This window comes from Aethalodelphis obliquidens, unplaced genomic scaffold (genome assembly GCF_003676395.1).
Source record: "Aethalodelphis obliquidens isolate GAN/ISIS:26980383/991018 unplaced genomic scaffold, ASM367639v1 scaffold50, whole genome shotgun sequence".
Lineage (NCBI taxonomy): Eukaryota > Metazoa > Chordata > Mammalia > Artiodactyla > Delphinidae > Aethalodelphis > Aethalodelphis obliquidens.
Window position 1 is genome coordinate 10,418,217 of NW_020837994.1, and position 18,910 is coordinate 10,437,126.

General features: G+C 36.8%; 1 protein-coding gene across 1 annotated transcript in view; it reads right to left on the reverse strand.

Annotated features, from left to right (window-relative positions):
* Positions 1–18,910, reverse strand: part of DLG2 (discs large MAGUK scaffold protein 2) — a 534,199-nt gene that overhangs the window by 429,909 nt on the left and 85,380 nt on the right. The window lies entirely within an intron of this gene.

Sequence of the window (18,910 nt, forward strand, 5' to 3'; positions counted from 1 at the left end):
CTTTTGACAAAATTCAACACCCATTTATGATAAAAACTCTCCAGAAAGTGGGCATAGAGGGAACCTACCTCAACATAATAAAGGCCATATATAACAAACCCACAGCAAACATCATTCTCAATGGTGAAAAGCTGAAAATATTTCCTCTAAGATTAGGAACAAAACAAGGATGTCCACTCTTGCCACTATTATTCAACATAGTTTTGGAAGTCCTAGCCATGGCAATCAGAGAAGAAAAAGAAATGAAAGGAATACAAATTGGAAAAGAAGAAGTAAAATTGTCACTGCAGATGACATGATACTATACATAGAGAATCCTAAATATGCCACCAGAAAACTACTAGAGCTAATCAATGAATTTGGTAAAGCTGCAGTATATTTAATTAATGCACAGAAATCTCTTGCATTCCTATACACTAATGATGAAAAATCTGAAAGAGAAATTAAGGAAACACTCCCGTTTATCACTGCAACAAAAAGAATAAAATACCTAGGAATAAACCTACCTGGGAGACAAAAGACCTGTATGCAGAAAACTATAAGACACTGATGAAAGAAATTAAAGATGATACAGATGGAGAGAGGTACCATGTTCTTGGATTGGAAGAATCAATATTGTGAAAATGACTATACTACCCAAAGCAATCTAAAGATTCATTGCAATCCCTATCAAATTACTAATGGCATTTTTTACAGAACTAGAAAAAAATTTTAAAATTTGTATGGAGACACAAAAGAGCCCGAATAGCCAAAGCAGTCTTGAGGGAAAAAAATGGAGCTGGAGGAATCAGACTCCCTGACTTCAGACTATACTACAAAGCTACAGTAATCAAGACAATATGGTAATGGCACAAAAACAGAAATATAGATCAATGGAACAGGATAGAAAGCACAGAGATAAACCCATGCACCTATGGTCAACTAATCTATGACAAAGGAGGCAAGGATATATAATGGGGAAAAGACAGCCTCTTCAATAGGTGTTGCTGGGAAAACTGGACAGTTACATGTACAAGAATGAATTTAGAACACTCCCTAACACCACACACAAAAGTAAACTCAAAATGGATTAGAGCCCTAAATGTAAGACTGGACACTATAAAACTCTTAGAGGAAAACATAGGAAGAACACTCTTTGACATAAATCACAGCAAGATCTTTTTTGATCCACCTCCTAGAATAATGGAAATAAAAACAAAAATAAACAGATGGGACCTAATGAAACTTAAAAGCTTTTGCAAAGCAAAGGAAACTACAAACAGGATGAAAAGACAACCCTCAGAATGGGAGAAAATACTTGCAAATGAACCAATGGACAAAGGATTAATCTCCAAAATATATAAACAGCTCATGCAGCTCCACTTGAAAGAAACAAACAACCCAATCAAAAAATGGGCAGAAGACCTAAATAGACATTTCTCCAAAGACATACAGATGGCCAAGAAGCACATGAAAAGCTGCTCAACATCACTAAAGATTAGAGAAATGCAAATCAAAACAAAGTGAGGTATCACCTCACACCAGGTAGAATGGGCATCATCAGAAAATCTACAAACAACAAATGCTGGAAAGGGTGTGGAGTAAAGGATCCCTCTTGCACTGTTGGTGGGAATGTAAATTGATACAGCCACTTGGAGAACAGTATGGAGGTTCCTTGAAAAACTAAAAATAGAATTACCATAGGATCCAGCAATCCCACTACTGGGCATATACCTAGAGGAAACCATAAATCAAAAAGACACATGCAGCACTATTTACAATAGCCAGGTCATGGAAGCAACCTATTCATTGCAGCACTATTTACAATAGCCAGGTCATGGAAGCAACCTAAATGCCCATCAACAGACGAATGGATAAAGAAGATGTGGTACATATACACATTGGAATATTACTCAGCCATAAAAGGGAATGAAATTGGGTCATTTGTAGAGACGTGGATGGATCTAGAGACTGTCATACAGAGTGAAGTAAGTCAGAAAGAGAAAAACAAATATCGTATATTAATGCATATATGTGGAACCTAAGAAAATGGTACAGATGAACCGGTTTGCAGGGCAGAAATAGAGACACAGATATAGAGAACAAACATATGGACACCAAGGGGGGATAGTGGCGGGGGGTGGTGATGGGATGAATTGGGAGATTGGGATTGACATATATACACTAACATGTACAAAATGGATAACTAATAAGAACCTGCTGTATAAAAAATAAAATTCTAAAATTAAAAAAGTAGAGACTAAAAAGAAAATTAGAAAAGATCAATGAGACTAAAAGCTGGTTCTTTGAAAACATAAACGAAATTGATAAACCTTTAGCCAGACTCATCAAGGAAAAAGGGGAGAGGGTCCAAGTCAATAAATTCAGAAGTGAAAAAGGAGAAATTACAACTGACACCACAGAGTAAAAAGGATCATAAGAGACTACTACAAGCAACTATACACCAATAATATGGACAACCTAGAAGAAATGAAGAAATTCTTAGAAAGGTACAATCTTCCAAGACTGAACCAGGAAGAAATAGAAAATATGAACAGACCAATTACCAGAAATGATATTAAATCAATAATTAAAAAGTTCCCAACACACAAAAGTCCAGAACCAGATGGCTTCACAGGTCAGTTCTATCAAACATTTAGAGAAGAGTTAACACTTATCCTTCTGAAACTCTTCCAGAAAATTGCAGAGGAATGAACACTCCCAAACTCATTCTACGAGGTCACTGTCACCCTGATATCAAAACCAGAAAAGATACCACAAAAAAGAAAGTTACAGGCCAATATCACTGATGAAAATAGATGCAGAAATTGTTGACAAAATACTAGCAAACTGAATTCAACAATACACTAATAGGAGCATACACCATGACCAAGTGGGATTTATCCTAGGGATGCAAGGATAATTCAATATCCTCAAATCAATCAGTGTGATACACCACATTAACAAATTAAAGAATAAAAACAATATGGTCATCTCAGTAGATGCAGAAAAAGCTTTGGACAAAATTCAACACCCATTTATGATAAAAACTTTTCAGAAAGTGGGCATAGATGGACCATATCTCAACATAATAAAGGCTATATATGACAGACCCACAGCTAACATCATACTCAGTGGTGAAAAGGTGAAAGAATTCTCTCTATGATCTGGAACAAGACAAGGCTACCTACTCTCACCATTTTATTCAACACAGTTTTGGAAGTGCTAGCCATAGCAATCAGGGAGGAAAAAGAAATAAGTGGAATCCAAATTGGAAAGGAAGAAGTAAAACTGTGATTGTTTGTAGATGACATGAAAATATACAGAGAAAATCCTAAAGATGCCAAGAGAAAACTACCAGAGGGCATCAATGAATTCAGCAAGGTTGCAGGATACAAAATTAATATATAGAAATCTGTTGCAATTCTATACACTAAGAATGAAAGATAAGAGAGAGAAATTAAGGAAGCAATCTCATTTAGCATTGCAGCAAAAAGAATAAAATACCTAGCAATAAACCTACCTAAGGAGGCAACAGACCTGTACTCAGAAAACTATGACACTGATGAAAGAAATTGAAGACAACACAAACAGAAAGATATACTGTGTTCTTGGATTGGAAGAATATGTATTGTGAAAATGACCACACTACCCAAGGCAATCTACAGATTCAATGCAATCCCTATCAAATTACCAATGGCATTTTTCACCAAAAACCAAAAAATTTTAAAATATGTATGGAAATACAAAAGACCTCTAACAGCCAAAATAATCTTGAGAAAGAAGAACAGAGCTTGAAGATTCATGCTGCTTCACTTCAGACTATTCTACAAAGTTACAGCAACCAAAACCATATGGTACTGGCACAAAAGCAGACACAAAGGTCAATGGAATAGGATCAAAAGCCCAGAAATAAACCCACACACTTATGGTCAATTAATCTACAACAAAGGAGGCAAGAATATACAGTGGAGAAAAGACAGTCTCTTTAGTAGGTGATGCTGGGAAAACTGGACAGCTACATGTAAAAAATAGTGATATGAGAACATTTTCTAACTCCATATACAAAAATAAACTCAAAATGGATTAAAGATCTAAATGAAAGACCAGATACTATAAAACTTCTAGAGGAAAATATAGGCAGAACACTCTTTGACTTAAATTGCAGTGACATTGTTTTTTGGTTTTGTCTCCTAGAGTAATGGAAACAAAAGCAAAAATAAACAAATGGGACCTAATTAAACTGAAAAGCTTTTCCATAGCAAAGGAAACCATCAACAAAATGAAAAGACAACCTACAGAATGGGAGAAAATATTTGCAAACAGTGAGACTGACAAGGGATTAATCTCCAAAATATATGAATAGCTCATACAGCTGAATATATAAAAACAATTTTTTTAAAATGGGCAGAAGAGCTAAATAGACATTTCTCCAAAGAAGACACGTAGACGTCCAACAGGCACATGAAAAGATGCTCAACATGGCTAATTATTACAGAAATGCAAATCAAAACTACAATGAGGTACCAACGTCATATTGGTCATGTAAAAGTCTATAAATAATAAATGCTGGAGAGGGTGTGGAGAAAAGGGAACCCTCTTACACTGTTGGTGAGAATATAAACTGGTGCAGCCACTATGGAAAACAGTATGGAGGTTCCTTAAAAAACTAAAAATAGAGTTGCCATATGACCCATCAATCCCACTCCTGGTCCTATATCTGGAAAAGCCAAAACTCTAATTTGAAAAGATACACACACCCCAGTGTTCACAGCAGCACTATTTACAATAGCCAAGACATGGAAGCAACCTAAATGTCCATCGACAGATGAATGGATAAAGAAGATGTGGTATGTATACATAATGGAATATTACTCATCCATAGAAAAGGATGAAATATGTCATTTGCAGCAACAAGGATGGACCTAGAGATTTTCATACTAAGTGAAGTAAGTTGGACAGAGAAAGACAAATATCATATGATATCACTTAGATGTGGAATCTAAAAAATGATACAAATGAACTTATTTACAAAACAGAAACAGATTCACAGACATAGAAAACCAACTTATGGTTACCAAAGGGAAAACGGGGTGGAGAGGGATAAATTGGAAGTTTGGGATAGGCAGAAATAAACTACTATACATAAAATAGATAAACAACAAGGTCCTACTGTATTGCACAGGGAAGTATATTCAATATTGTGTAATAAACTATAATGGAAAAGAGTGAAAAAGTGTATTTATATACACACACACACACACACACACACACACATATGTAACTAAATTACTCTGTTGTAGACCCAAAACTAACACAACATTGTAAATCAACTATACTTCAATTAAAAATAGTATATAATATATATATTTTTAAATTAAAACAAAAAACAACAACAAAAAAACCCTTAAAGCTTTCAGCATTGGAGGGCTAAGTGCTTGGAATGTTCTTTGTCTGAAAAAAAACACAGACCTACCCACAAATGGCCATTCTCCTCATTGTATCTATCATTTTTCTATACAGTGTCAAACACCTCTTCTGTGAAGCTTTCTATGATATGCCTACCTACCTCCCCAGTGCAGCTGCCATGCTCTCTGTGCCCCACCCAAGCTTCCCACACATCCAGAATAGCACCCATGGCTGAGAATCACCACCACTTATTATACATGCCTGTTTTTCCTATTATATTGCGTGTGCTTTCAGAGGAAGGAGTAGGGCTTATTCATCTGTACATTCTCAGCTCAGGGTTGGCCCATAGAAGATGCTTCATAAATATCTTTTTGAATGAGGAATACGAAGGATTGAGTTCCATCTATCTGTAAGGCTGATGCTTTATCTCATTTGAACTATCTAACAACACTGAGAACTAGATATTATGCCCATTTTTGAGAGAAAGTAAATCAAGTCTCAAGGTCTCACAGGTAGTAGGTAGCAAAAGTAGAAGACAGGTTTGTCAGCTCCATAGTCTCCTCTAAGACAAACCATGTTACCTTTCAGAAAAGTGAAATCAAAGCTCTGTGATTAGTCCATGCAGATGACCCAACACATTGTGTTAGGAACCATTATACTAAACTCATACTAAAGATCATTGATAGCATTTTTTTGCATAAAATACTACCCATTATTTTCACCATGTATACCCAACTTGCATGCCAGTGGCTTTTGAAGATCATTTTAAAGATGACGATCATTTAACAGAGGGACTTCTCTGCCCTATCCACACCACCTCATTAGTGAGCCCAGGACATTTATGAGCATTTAAGTGATAACACATCGTGGGTGAGTAGGGTGAGAATGAGGAAGGCTTAATATCATGTCACAGCACTGATGCTGGGGGAAGAAGTCCCTGTCACCTGGTAGGAAACCTGTGGCACTGTACTTAGGTGGCTTGCCTGAGGTGCCAAATAAGGGGACTGTGGAGGTAACTCTTACCAAAACTTTTTAAGACTCAGAAAACGATAATAGTTCTATTGCCTTTCTAAATCATGCTGTCATTGAATAAAATTGAGCCAGAAAATAGTAGGGTCTCTTTTCTGAGAACTGTATGATTTTCCAGTGAAAGACTCCTTAGCTGTTCCCTAAGAAAATGGCATTTGACTGGAGCTGAAAAATGCATTCCTATTGCTGCGTAAAATTAAAAACAATTTGAGCATCTGAATTGAAATTGTTTTGTAACACATGGAACACCAAGGACCTAGCTAGTGGTGATAAATGGCTTTTTAATTTTCTCCTTCTCTGAAGCAATGAGAGGCAAGATAAGTGGTCTTTCCAAAATGTTGTAATATTAAAACTATGTTATTTTAATGGAGAGCACAAAGTTTTTTGTGTCTTTAATTAACAAACTGGTAAACTTATTTAATGTGACTTGTAAGGTCCCATCCACCAACTAAAATACCTCCTGATGTATTTTCAATATTCTATTTCATTCTTCACTCACTTTTCTGAAGAACCCACATCTCTCCTTGTCATATTTAACTCTCCACCTTTCTCTTATATACCTGTATCTATCATTTTCTGCTTTCTTATTATTTTCTTCTCTTGTTTTTAGTCTACTTTCCCTCCCTTCGTTTACTTGCATTCAGTTGCCACTATTCTTAAAAATAAGAATATATCTTCTTGGTTAACCTACCGCTGTCTCAAATGCAACATAATCAAAGCACCAGCACCTTCCTCCATAAAGCTCGATTATTCCTCCTGTTGCTTCATTGATACTTAACGTGAGGTGGTTTTATCATTATTTATATGTTCTGTTTACATCTAACAAATATTAATTGGGCACTTACTCCACACCAAGGATTGTGTTAGGTGCTTGGGATGATTTTTGGATTCCTTAATACTGTAGTCCTCAATAAATACTGATAATAAAGAAGATGGTGAAATCAAATAAACCACTTGGCTTCTTTTCATACAGGTAACATTTTACAATACATCTCCAGGTATAGTTGATAGACAAACCATATAAGCTGGAACTGAACAGGTGTATAAGTATTTTAAATGTTGGAGAAGGGAAAGACTTTCTGAGAAGCTAGGAGAGCATGTTCAAGGTCATGGAGGGCCAAAAGTATGTGTTGTGCTCTGGGAACCTGGAGTGGTTTGGCTTAACCAGAGCAGAGTGGCCATGGATGAGGCCTGGAACCTGGCTGGGGGTGGATCATGAGGGGCAGTGAGGTCTGGACTTTATTCTGATGGTAGTGGTGAGCTCTCCAAGGTTATTAAGCAGGGGTATGAAGGGGTCAGAATAATATCTATGACTCAGAAGGGTAAGGTTGAAAATACTCTGAAAAGTGGAAGAAAGAGGAGGAAATCTACAGGTAGGGAGACTAAAGGGAAATCATCATAGTAGAGAAAACTAATAAATGCCTAAACTTTGATGATGGCAATTGGAATTAAGAAACGGGGATACACTGAACACATATGGAAGTAAAATATCCAGGAATGAAAAAGAGGAGGTTATAGAGAGGGCACATTGATCTCTAGAATTGATCCTAGTGATCTGGATGGGCGGGCATTTCTCCTGAAAGTTAACATCTCCTAGAGAGAAGGGGCTTGCCCTTTCCAGGGTATAGGAGTAGTTGTGCCCTCTTCATGAAGTTCCAAATGAACCTTCAAAAGTAGATTGACTTTGGTCTTAGAAGGAGGGTGGTGGTGAGAATGAATTGAGTTCTGCCATTGGTTGAGAGGATGAGCACACTGTTAACAGAATCAAATAGTATTGTGTGTATGAGAAAGTACATTTGTGGATGGGAAAATATAATTGAGTTTGGTTTTGTACAAGATTAGCTTGATGTGCCTATTTACATGTGTGGGAGATAAGATTTGCAATGGAACAACCAAAATTACTGGAAAGTTCTTCCTTCTCTTGGTGTAACACCTACTTACCCATAATTGGCACTGAATTACTGAGATATTCCTTGCATCTTCTGCTCCTTCAAATAAACATTTTTGGTTTTTTATGAGATGGTTTCAAGATTCCTAGCCATCTTTGCCTGTTTACTCTTAATTTTTCCTTTTGATTTCTACTTAAACTGCAGAACCTAGAAATGAATTCAGAGTTCCAGATGTGTTTAGGCCAGGGCTAAGTGCCACTAGATGCTGACTTTCCTCCACCTGGATTCCATATGCCTGCCAGAGCTGGCTAAGATACCATGGACTTTAAAAATGTGCTAAACTGAATGGAAAAAGGAATATAAGGCTTAGTTCCTATCTATCTTCTAGGAGTTCACGTGTATTCTGGGACTGACAGTAACAGTACATAAAAATTTAAAAAAAATTAAATAAAAGGCATGAAGAGGATAAAATCACATTCTACAAACAGTGGTGTAATTGTAGATAGACTGATTCTCAAAAATTAACTTGCTGATAAAATTTTATAAATAAACATGTAAATAAACATGAAAAAAATTTGCTAAATTGTATTGATAAATTTAGGGTTAACTTCTCATATATTTGTAACACGATAGATTTGATTCAAAATCAGATCTATCACGTACTTGTATATTGGGTTTTGGGAAACTCAATATAGTTATTAATATCCATCCCACCCTTGTCAAATTGAATGGTATTGATCATGATATATTTTTATAGTTTGTTAAGCTAGCATTAGATGATCAATTTAACTCAGTTAATATTTATTAAGCATCTAAGATGTGCCAGCCATTATAGGACTTCACTTTTTCATCTAGTTTCGTATCATCTTTGAATATGACTTTTATATTTTCATGCAAACTATTAATTACAAATAGAGACAAGGACTGTGCATTGTGGCAAATCATCACAGATCTTCCTCCAGCTTAATAGTTAGTCCACAAGTTTCATGTTTGAGCTCTTTTAATCAGCATCTTTCTGGAAATTAACCAGTCCTCAAGCTGACCAATGTCCATAGCAGGTGGAATGCTCATGACCCTTATATTTCCATGCCTTCCATGTATTTGTATTCTTACTAAGGATCAGTTGTAATTGTTCTCAAATCTGTTTATTCGTACTCATTTTTATATTCATGCAGTTTAATTAAATGTTACAAAAATAAAATACGAGTAGGTGAAAAAGAATTGTTTCTATCAAGAGTAAGTTGTATTGATCTAGAAAGACTTAATACTCACATGTAGTTAAAAACTTTGCTGCCAAATTAGGTGTGAGAGAAAAAACGGTAAAGGTCAGAAAATAATTATAAATTGAGAATTTTTCACATAGTTTACTTTTGATTCTCATGCTAATTTAAAGAAATCCAAACTGGAAGGCACAGATGATGGATTAAGGTATGCAAGAAAAATAAAGTAGGACTTCATAAAAAAATGGGCCTCAGGTTTCAGGTCTTTTGAATCAATTTGGTGTGCCAAACATTTTAAAGCAATTAACAGACAATTCAGATGTTGGGAAGTAACATCATAAAAACTCTGGCCAGGGACTGACAATGCTAAAGAAAATCTTGACCCTCACATATAAAAAAATGATGAAGAACAAAATTTGTTAACTCATCTCAGACAAATCAAAAGTTCTGATAATTTATAGCAAAACAATGTATGACATTGGATTAATGACGATGATTTGTTGAAAATTGAAATTGTGGGCAAAAAGAAATCATGCATTCCAGGACAAACGGATGGATCTAAATATGAAGAAAAATACTGGATTAAGTTCAGGGCCCTAAATTTCTCATGCCATAGCCAGAGAAGCTAGAAATGTGGTTTTACTTTATGCTGAACAGATTCAATCAACAGTCAGTAATAACATGGTGACTCAGAAAAATTGGAGGGGCCTTACTGGAGATATTCCATTTCTTTTTTTAAATACCGTCAAACCACTAGTTTTATTTTGCCACCATACAGTTATATTTTTAAAAGTTAAGTTGAAATAATTAGTGCATGCAAGTATTTTTTTCCACTAAATGATGACTATTGTATTCAATATTTTGACTAACAAATAAAACCTGGTTCTGGTTTTGTGGGTTACAAGAAGTTCTACTGTATGAATGTCTAGCAGATTATCACCCAGATATTTGTTCTCTCCTTATCCTTAAAGAGTATCACGGGAGACCTTAGAGTCTTCTTAAAGAGGAGACATAGACTACATTCCATGGTCAGAATGTGGTTAAGGTGAAATTAGAACACAGAGTCAACTCCTAGCCCATGGTTTTCTCTGTCCTGTGCCACTGGGATTTCTTCATATTCTTCTCTGTGGCAACAGTTCAGTGATGAACATGGTAGCCAAAATATTGGCCATTTAAAAAAATCCTGCTCATCACTGTTAAGTAGCTGGAAGACTCTGAAGGTGCACTTCAAATGCTGATTCAATCTCCATGACAAATTCTTTGCTTAAAGCAAGAATGAGAAATCCCAGTATTTTGCCCTCTGGACTGAACCAAATGGTGTATGACTGGTCTCAAAACGTAAAACGTCAGGAGCAAAATGTAGTGTTTCAATACAGCAGGCATATTCCTGCCTTTATTCATTGTTTTTTTTAGATGGCTGACTGACCATACATCATTTTTCTTTGCTTTTGTAGTATACAAGCTGCATCTCAGGAGGTAATGTATGAACATGTATCAAAAAGCTCCTTTCCGTGCAGGTTATTTTTCACAAGGAAAGTGAAACATTGAATTTACAATAGCTTAAATCAAGTGTCAGATAGCTCCATGAATGCAGCTACTTCAAAAAGGAAAACCGAGTTTAGTTAGGAATTTTACATAAAATATTGACGACTACTACAGAATGCACCAACAATCAGAGAATTAGAAATGGGAAGGTTTTTGTATACCAGTTGGGATTTTAGGCATTTAATTAATACGACCCTGGATATCCCTTTATTTCACACAGGAAGCAAATTTTTCAGGATAACACTGTCTGGTTTTTAGTCTTTGACAATATCTGGGAAGGAAAGTTGTGTGAAAAAAATGGCAGAATTCTAGAAGTGAGGAATGTGGGTTCTCTTACGAGCTCAATAGCCTTAGATAGGTCACTTCACTTGCCTTGTTTTGATTTTTTCTTCAGTTTGAATAGGAAACAATTGTTCCCACCCTCCCCATCTAGTGGGTATAGATGGGAAACAGTACTGTGATGGGAAAGGAGCATGGGCTTGGGAGTCAATGGCCTTGAATTAGGGATTTCTTACTCTTCTTAATTAGGTACTCGTCAACCTCAGACGGAACACTCTCATCTCCAATCCTGTCATCAGTATAATGTAGATAATAGTGCCTTCTCACAGACTGCTCTGAGGGGGAAAATAAAGCTATGTATGAGAAAGCAATTTTGTAAAGTGTGAAGTATGGGAAATAGTAAGTGGAAATTACTTTCTAGGGAGGTAGTGCAATTTGGTCACAAGATGTCTGAACATAGAGACCTGAGCTAACCAATGGGCACAAGGAAGGAAAATAGGGCTTGAGCTAAGAAGCATCAGGAAATAGAATTACAGGATTTGGTGATTTCATGTGGTGGGTGAGTGAGGAGTCTAGGACAACTTCCATGTTTCTGGTTGAAGTGATTGGGTCAATGCTGGTACTTCATACTGAGAAAAGAGTGTGAGAATAATAATAGATTTGGGGAGAATATAATTATCTTGATATACATGGTGAGTTTGGGGAACCCTTATGACATTAAGGTATAGATATCTTATAAGATAGATTTTGTAGCCTGATCTCAGTAGACTATTATGAAAAAATCCATTTTGGAGTCAACATAGTATATATAAGTACATTGGAAAGCATGAGTATTCCTAAAGCGATTGTGATGAAAAGAACTGAAAGCTGAGATGGAGACCTGGAGATAACCAACATTATAAGATGTGTAGAAGAAGACAAACCTAGAAAAAAGACTAAGAAAAAAATGAGTGGAGAAATAGGAGGAAAACCAAGAGAATATGAGGTAATGTCAGCTAACAATGGGAGCAGAGAGATAGTTTCAAGAAAGAGAGTTTGGTCAACAATTTCCAAAGACTTTAGAGAGTTTACAGCAGAGGGAAAACTGATCATTGGAGTTTGAATTATATTCTGTAGGCAAAGAGGAGGTCATGAACAATTTTAAGCAATATTAAAACACAGCCACTTCTGCAGTTTAGAGAGAGCCTTCTATGATCCCCAGCTACATAAAACAGCTAGAGAAGAGAAAGCCAAAAAGCTGTAAGAGGAAGCTTGTCTTAAGAAGACTAGGTATGAATACCAAAGCTTTCTGTCATAGCATTACCAGGGGCCAGTCCTCAGAAACCCTTTCTGTAGCGCAAATGGAATAATCACCTTTCCCCTGGCAAACCAGTGTAGGCACCAAGGCAACGAATGGAAACTCTTGCCTCCTATCATACTGTTGGGTTCTCTTTTCAGTGAAGAATTGTTCTTATTCTATCATTTATTTTCTATATTGATTTTCATGCAGACAGCTGGAACATCCAAATAAATGTGGGCCACTTGGTTGGTAGAAGATATTAGTTTGTATGTATTAGTGTTGTGGAAAAGCTCCACATGTTTAGTGAAAGGGAAATTGTTTCACTTGACATCTGTAGTCTGAGTCGAGTCTTCCACACAATGGTTACCATAGAGAAGTCATCACCATCACTGCAGTAACAAGTGACATGTGGAAAAGGCCAGTTCATTTCCCTCCGCTCTTCACTATTCACACCCCCAAAGTAGGAATTGTTTCCTCCTCTGGTATTTTCCCTTGGTTGAATATGTTCAAGGTAGCCATGAGCTTATTTGTTCAGCTAAGCTTCTACATATTACCAGAATTCTAGTATTGAAGAGATGAAAATTGGGACATAAAACCCAACATGATGAAATACAATGCTTTCTAAATCCCTTAATGTAGATTTTTAATTCAGTCCAGTGAAGTGAAACTAGACCCCAGCAGCAAACCCTTTCTTTTTAAATAAATTCTTGGTTTCCTTGGGGATTAATTTTCCAACACAAAGCACCTCTTTTAAAAAAGTTTTTGGGGCTATGAACAGCTTGATAATATTTAGTATTCATAGCCATTTGACAGTCAACGTAAGAAAAATGTCAAATATCAATGTTAGGAAAGTATCAAAACACTAAAATGCTTTGTCTTTGTATCCTAACGACAAGCTTGCAAATAAAGAAGACTGAATTTCCTCGTTAATGAAAAATGATTACCCCTTAGCCACTAAATCAGATGTAAGTTACAACTCCATGAAGATGCAAGTGAAAGGATTTGAAAGGGCATAAGGGTAAAAACTGTGAATCTCTGATAGCTTTCTTCTTCACATTTCTTAAGGTTTACAACGAATTTTAAAAATCATCTCTTTTTAAGATGCCAAAAATTTTAGTATAGTTCATTAACATATTAGAAGGCTCAGACATCGACTCTCCATACTTTGATTTCCCAGTCGCCTTATCTGCCAGTACCCAGTCATTAACACCCACAATATGCAACGTGCTGTGGCTGATGTAATGAAGAAAACAATAAAGGCTAAAACAAGGGCTATGATCTTCAAGCATTTACAATGTAATTCGGGAGAAAGGACCTCTGTGCACTCACTTGATCATTCCAGTTCATTCCCTTTCATTCTTCCTTTTGGTAAACAACAGCATTGCCGGTTGTTAAATCCGAAAATATAGGCATTTTCACTGATTCTTCACTTCCCATCTTATTCCACAAACAATTTATTAACAAGCTCTTTTGCTTCTCCAGTACTACCACCCTAATGGAGGAACACCTTTCCTGGTACACTTTCACAGCAGCTTCCCAACTAGTTTTCTTCCTGTCTTTCTAGTCACTTCTCACAATGGCCCGAGAACAGCTTGTTTTAAAGCATGAAATGAGATCATCTTGTCCTCTGCTTAAAGAAAACTTTGCAAAGACTTGCCATCAGTTAGAATAAAATTCACAGTCACTTCCAGGGCTGTAATATCCTGTGGTCGCTGTCTGCCTTTTGGTGTCCATGGCTCACCACTCTGTCAATCACTCCCCAAGACCCAGCCACCCTGGCCTTCTTCCTGACTCTCAGATATTCTCACTAGCTCCTCTCTAAGGGCACCTTCATTAACTGCTTGCTTTGTGTCTAGGTCTTCTCCTGGATACCTCCCTCTCAGTCAGGTCTGAACTAAAACGCTACCTCTCTAGAGAGGCCTTCCCTGCTTTTCCAGCTAAAGGCACTCCACTCCCATCCCAGGTATTACACAGTCTCTTAACACTGTTTTATTTCTTCCATAGCACTTGCACTTATTATTGACTTAAATTATCTGTTTATTGATTTGTTTTTGTGTTCACGGACTTCCCTTCCCTTCCAGAGTATGCTTCCATGAGCAGGAACGAGAAATACATATAAAATCTCTCTCTCTCTCCTGTCACCACCCCCCATCTCTATAATACTGAATGAAAGAGCAAGAAAGGCCTGTGAAATCACACTTAGCCCAGCTCTATTGGGACAGGGTAAATTCATTCAGGGTCTTTAATGCCACAATTTAAATCAAAGGTCATTATTTTAACATCACCTAATGTACACTGTATATTTTGCTGAAGTAATGCTTTCTTAGACTCCATTTTTTTCCCTACCTTGGCTTTTTGAAATACCTAAGAACAATTTTTTGACTTAATTTTAGAGGGAGCACCCAGCCAAACCCTTTTGGGGATTACTGTGTTCCCCAAATTCATACCACATCTTGTACTGAACATGCCATTGGCTTGTAAATGCTCCAAATCCACCTCCCAGTTTTATCAAGGCATATCCTCAATCATCCGCACACTCATTCAGCCAACATTTATGGAGTATTGTGTATGTGCCTGGCGACAACCTGTCCCGCAATTTACTTAACCCACCACCTTATATTTACAAAATTTTCCCTTTATTGCTTTCTGGTAACATCCCACATTCAGTCACCAAACATTTCCGTGTCTACTAAAAGTCAGTACTGTGCTAGGCACTATGAGATGAGAGATACAAATAGGAAACAAGCTCAATTCCTTCTATAAAGGATCTCATAGTCTATACAGAGAGATAAGTAAGGGATCAACTAACCAAAAAAAAAAGGGGTGGGGGGAGATGCAAAAATAACTGATTACCATAACAGAGGAGATCTCATGCTAGCCTAGAAGTTTATAGAGGTCCAGGAAGAAAAATAGTAAATGACACTTTTTTAAAAGGATTTTTGTTTGTTTACCTTAACATTTTGAGAAAGCATTTCCTTTGAATTTTTGGTATTTTTCTTCTGGGGTTGTAAATTTCCAAATATCCCAATAGGGTTATTTTAGGAATAAAATAAATTATAAATAATGCATACACACCTGTATTATGAAAGATCACGCTACTAAGAGTTACTGTCTATCACAGTAGTGGAAATATTCATTAAGTAAATGGAACTTTAGAACCAGGAGTCTTTTCCAAATGTCTTCTTATTTTTAAATTTTTTTAAACATCTTCATTGGAGTATAATTGCTTTACAATGGTGTATTAGTTTCTGCTTTATAACAAAGCACATCAGCTGTACATATACATATATCCCCATATCTCCTCCCTCTTACGTCTCCCTCCCACCCTCCCTATCCCACCCCTCTAGGTGGTCACAAAGCACCAAGCTGATCTCCCTGTGCTATGCAGCTGCTTCCCACTAGCTATCTATTTTACATTTGGTAGTGTATATATGTCCAGGCCACTCTCTCACTTTGTCCCAGCTTACCCTTCCCTTCCCTGTGTCCTCAAGTCCATTCTCTACATCTGCGTCTTTATTCCTGTCCTGCCCCTAGGTTCTTCAGAACCATTTTTTTTTTTTTTAGATTCCATATATATGTGTTAGCATGTGGTATTTGTTTTTCTCTTTCTGACTTACTTCACTCTGTATGACAGACTCTAGGTCCGTCCACCTCACTACAAATAACTCAATTTCGTTTCTTTTTATGGCTGAGTAATATTCCATCTTATATATGTGCCACATCTTCTTTATCCATTCATCTGTCGATAGACACTTAGGTTGCTTCCATGTGTTGGCTATTGTTAATAGTGATGCAATGAACATTGTGGTACATGACTTTTTCTGAATTATGGTTTACTCAGGGTATATACCCAGTGGGATTGTTGGGTCATATGGTAGTTCTATTTTTAGTTTTTTAAAGGAACCTCCATACTGTTCTCCATAGTGGCTGTATCAATTTACATTCCCACCAACAGTGCAAGAGGGTTCCCTTTTCTCCACACCCTCTCCAGCATTTGTTGTTTCTAGATTTTTTGATGATGGCTATTCTGACTGGTATGAGGTGATACCTCATTGTAGTTTTGATTTGCATTTCTCTAATGATTAGTGATGTTGAGCATCCTTTCATGTGTTTGTTGGCAATCTGTAATATCTTCTTTGGAGAAATGTCTGTTTAGGTCTTCTGCCCATTTTTGGATTGGGTTGTTTGTCTTTTAGATATTGAGCTGCATGAGCTGCTTGTAAATTATGGAGATTAATCCTTTGTCAGTTGCTTCATTTGCAAATATTTTCTGCCATTCTGAGGGTTGTCTTTTCGTCTTGTTTATGGTTTCCTTTGCTGTGCAAAAGCTTTTAAGTTTCATTAAGTCCCATTTGTTCAAGCCTTGGTAAATATAAGAAAATTGAAATCATACAAGTATCTTTTCTGACCACAACACTATGAGACTAGATATCAATTACAGGAAACAATTTGTAAAAAATACAAACACATGGAGGCTAAACAATACACTACTAAATAACCAAGAGATCACTGAAGAAATCAAAGAGGAAATCAAAAAATACCTAGAAACAAAGGACAATGAAAACACGACGACCCAAAACCTACGGGATGCAGCAAAAGCAGTTCTAAGAGGAAAGTTTATAGCAATACAAGCGTACCTCAAGAAACAAGAAACAACTCAAATAAACAGGCTAACCTTACACCTAAAGCAATTAGAGAAAGATGAACAAAAGAACCCCAAAGTTAGCAGAAGGAAAGAAATCATAAAGATCAGATCAGAAATAAATGAAGGAAACAATAGCAAAGATCAATAAAACTAAAAGCTGGTTCTTTGAGAAGATAAACAAAATTAATAAACGATTAGCCAGACTCGTCAAGAAATAAAGGGAGAAGACTCAAATCAATAGTTAGAAATGAAAAAGGAGAAGTTACAACTGACACTGCAGAAATACAAAGGATCATGAGAGACTACTGCAAGCAACTCTATGCCAATAAAATGGACAACCTGGAAGAAAGGGACAAATTCTTAGAAAAGCACAACCTTTCGAGACTGAACCAGGAAGAAATAGAAAATATGAACAGACCAATCACAAGCACTGAAATTGAGACTGTGATTAAAAATCTTCCAACAAACAAAAGCCCAGGACCAGATGGCTTCATAGGCGAATTCTATCAAACACTTAGAGAAAAGTTAACACCTATCCTTCTCAAACTCTTCCAAAATATAGCAGAGGGAGGAACACTCCCTAACTCATTCTATGAGGCCACCATCACCCTGATTCCAAAACCAGACAAAGATGTCACAGAGAAAGAAAACTACAGGCCAGTATCACTGATGAACATAGATGCAAAAATCCTCAACAAATTACTAGCAAACAGAATCCAACAGCACATTAAAAGGATTATACACCATGATCAAGTGGGGTTTATCCCAGGAACGCAAGGATTCTTCAGTATACGCAAATCAGTCAATGTGATAAACCAAATGTCTTTTATTTTGAGAAAAGTTCTTTGCCTAGTCCGCTGCTATTTATTCTCAGGGCTCATCTCATGCATACCCAGATTGGATACCTTTTCTAACCTCTCAGCTTTTTTTTTTTAATTTTTATTTTTTTAAACATCTTTATTGGGGTATAATTGCTTTACAATGGTGTGTTAGTTTCTGCTTTATAACAAAGTGAATCAGTTATACATATACATATGTTCCCATATGTCTTCCCTCTTGCGTCTCCCTCCCTCCCACCCTCCCTATCCCACCCCTCCAGGCTGTCACAAAGCACCGAGCCAATATCCCTGTGCCATGCGGCTGCTTCCCACTAGCTATCTACCTTACGTTTGTTAGTGTGTATGTGTCCATGACTCTCTAACCTCTCAGCTTTGTTCTCCCTGCACCAGGGCATACATTTATCAAGGCATTTCCCACACTGTTGTAAAGCACTGTTTTAAAAATGGCTGTTTCCCCAGCTAGACCATAGGCTCCTTGAAGGCAGCAACCATGGCGAATTAACCACTGTACCCCCTTACTCCACGCCAACACAGTTCCCACGTGTTGAACTGAGCAGTGGGATGCTTTTTATGCCATTTCCACTGGGATTCCAAGGCAAAAATATTCAATTTTGTCAAGCAAAAATATTTATGCTTGCATTTAATGAAACCAAATAAATATACCAGGAACCTTCGATGTATAGAACACCCTTGACTAAAGTGGAAAATGAAAATATACTTTCTCGTATATTTCATCTCAAATTCATGAAAAAGGATGATGCAAATAAGGGAGGAATCTGTCTACTGCCACTTAAAGA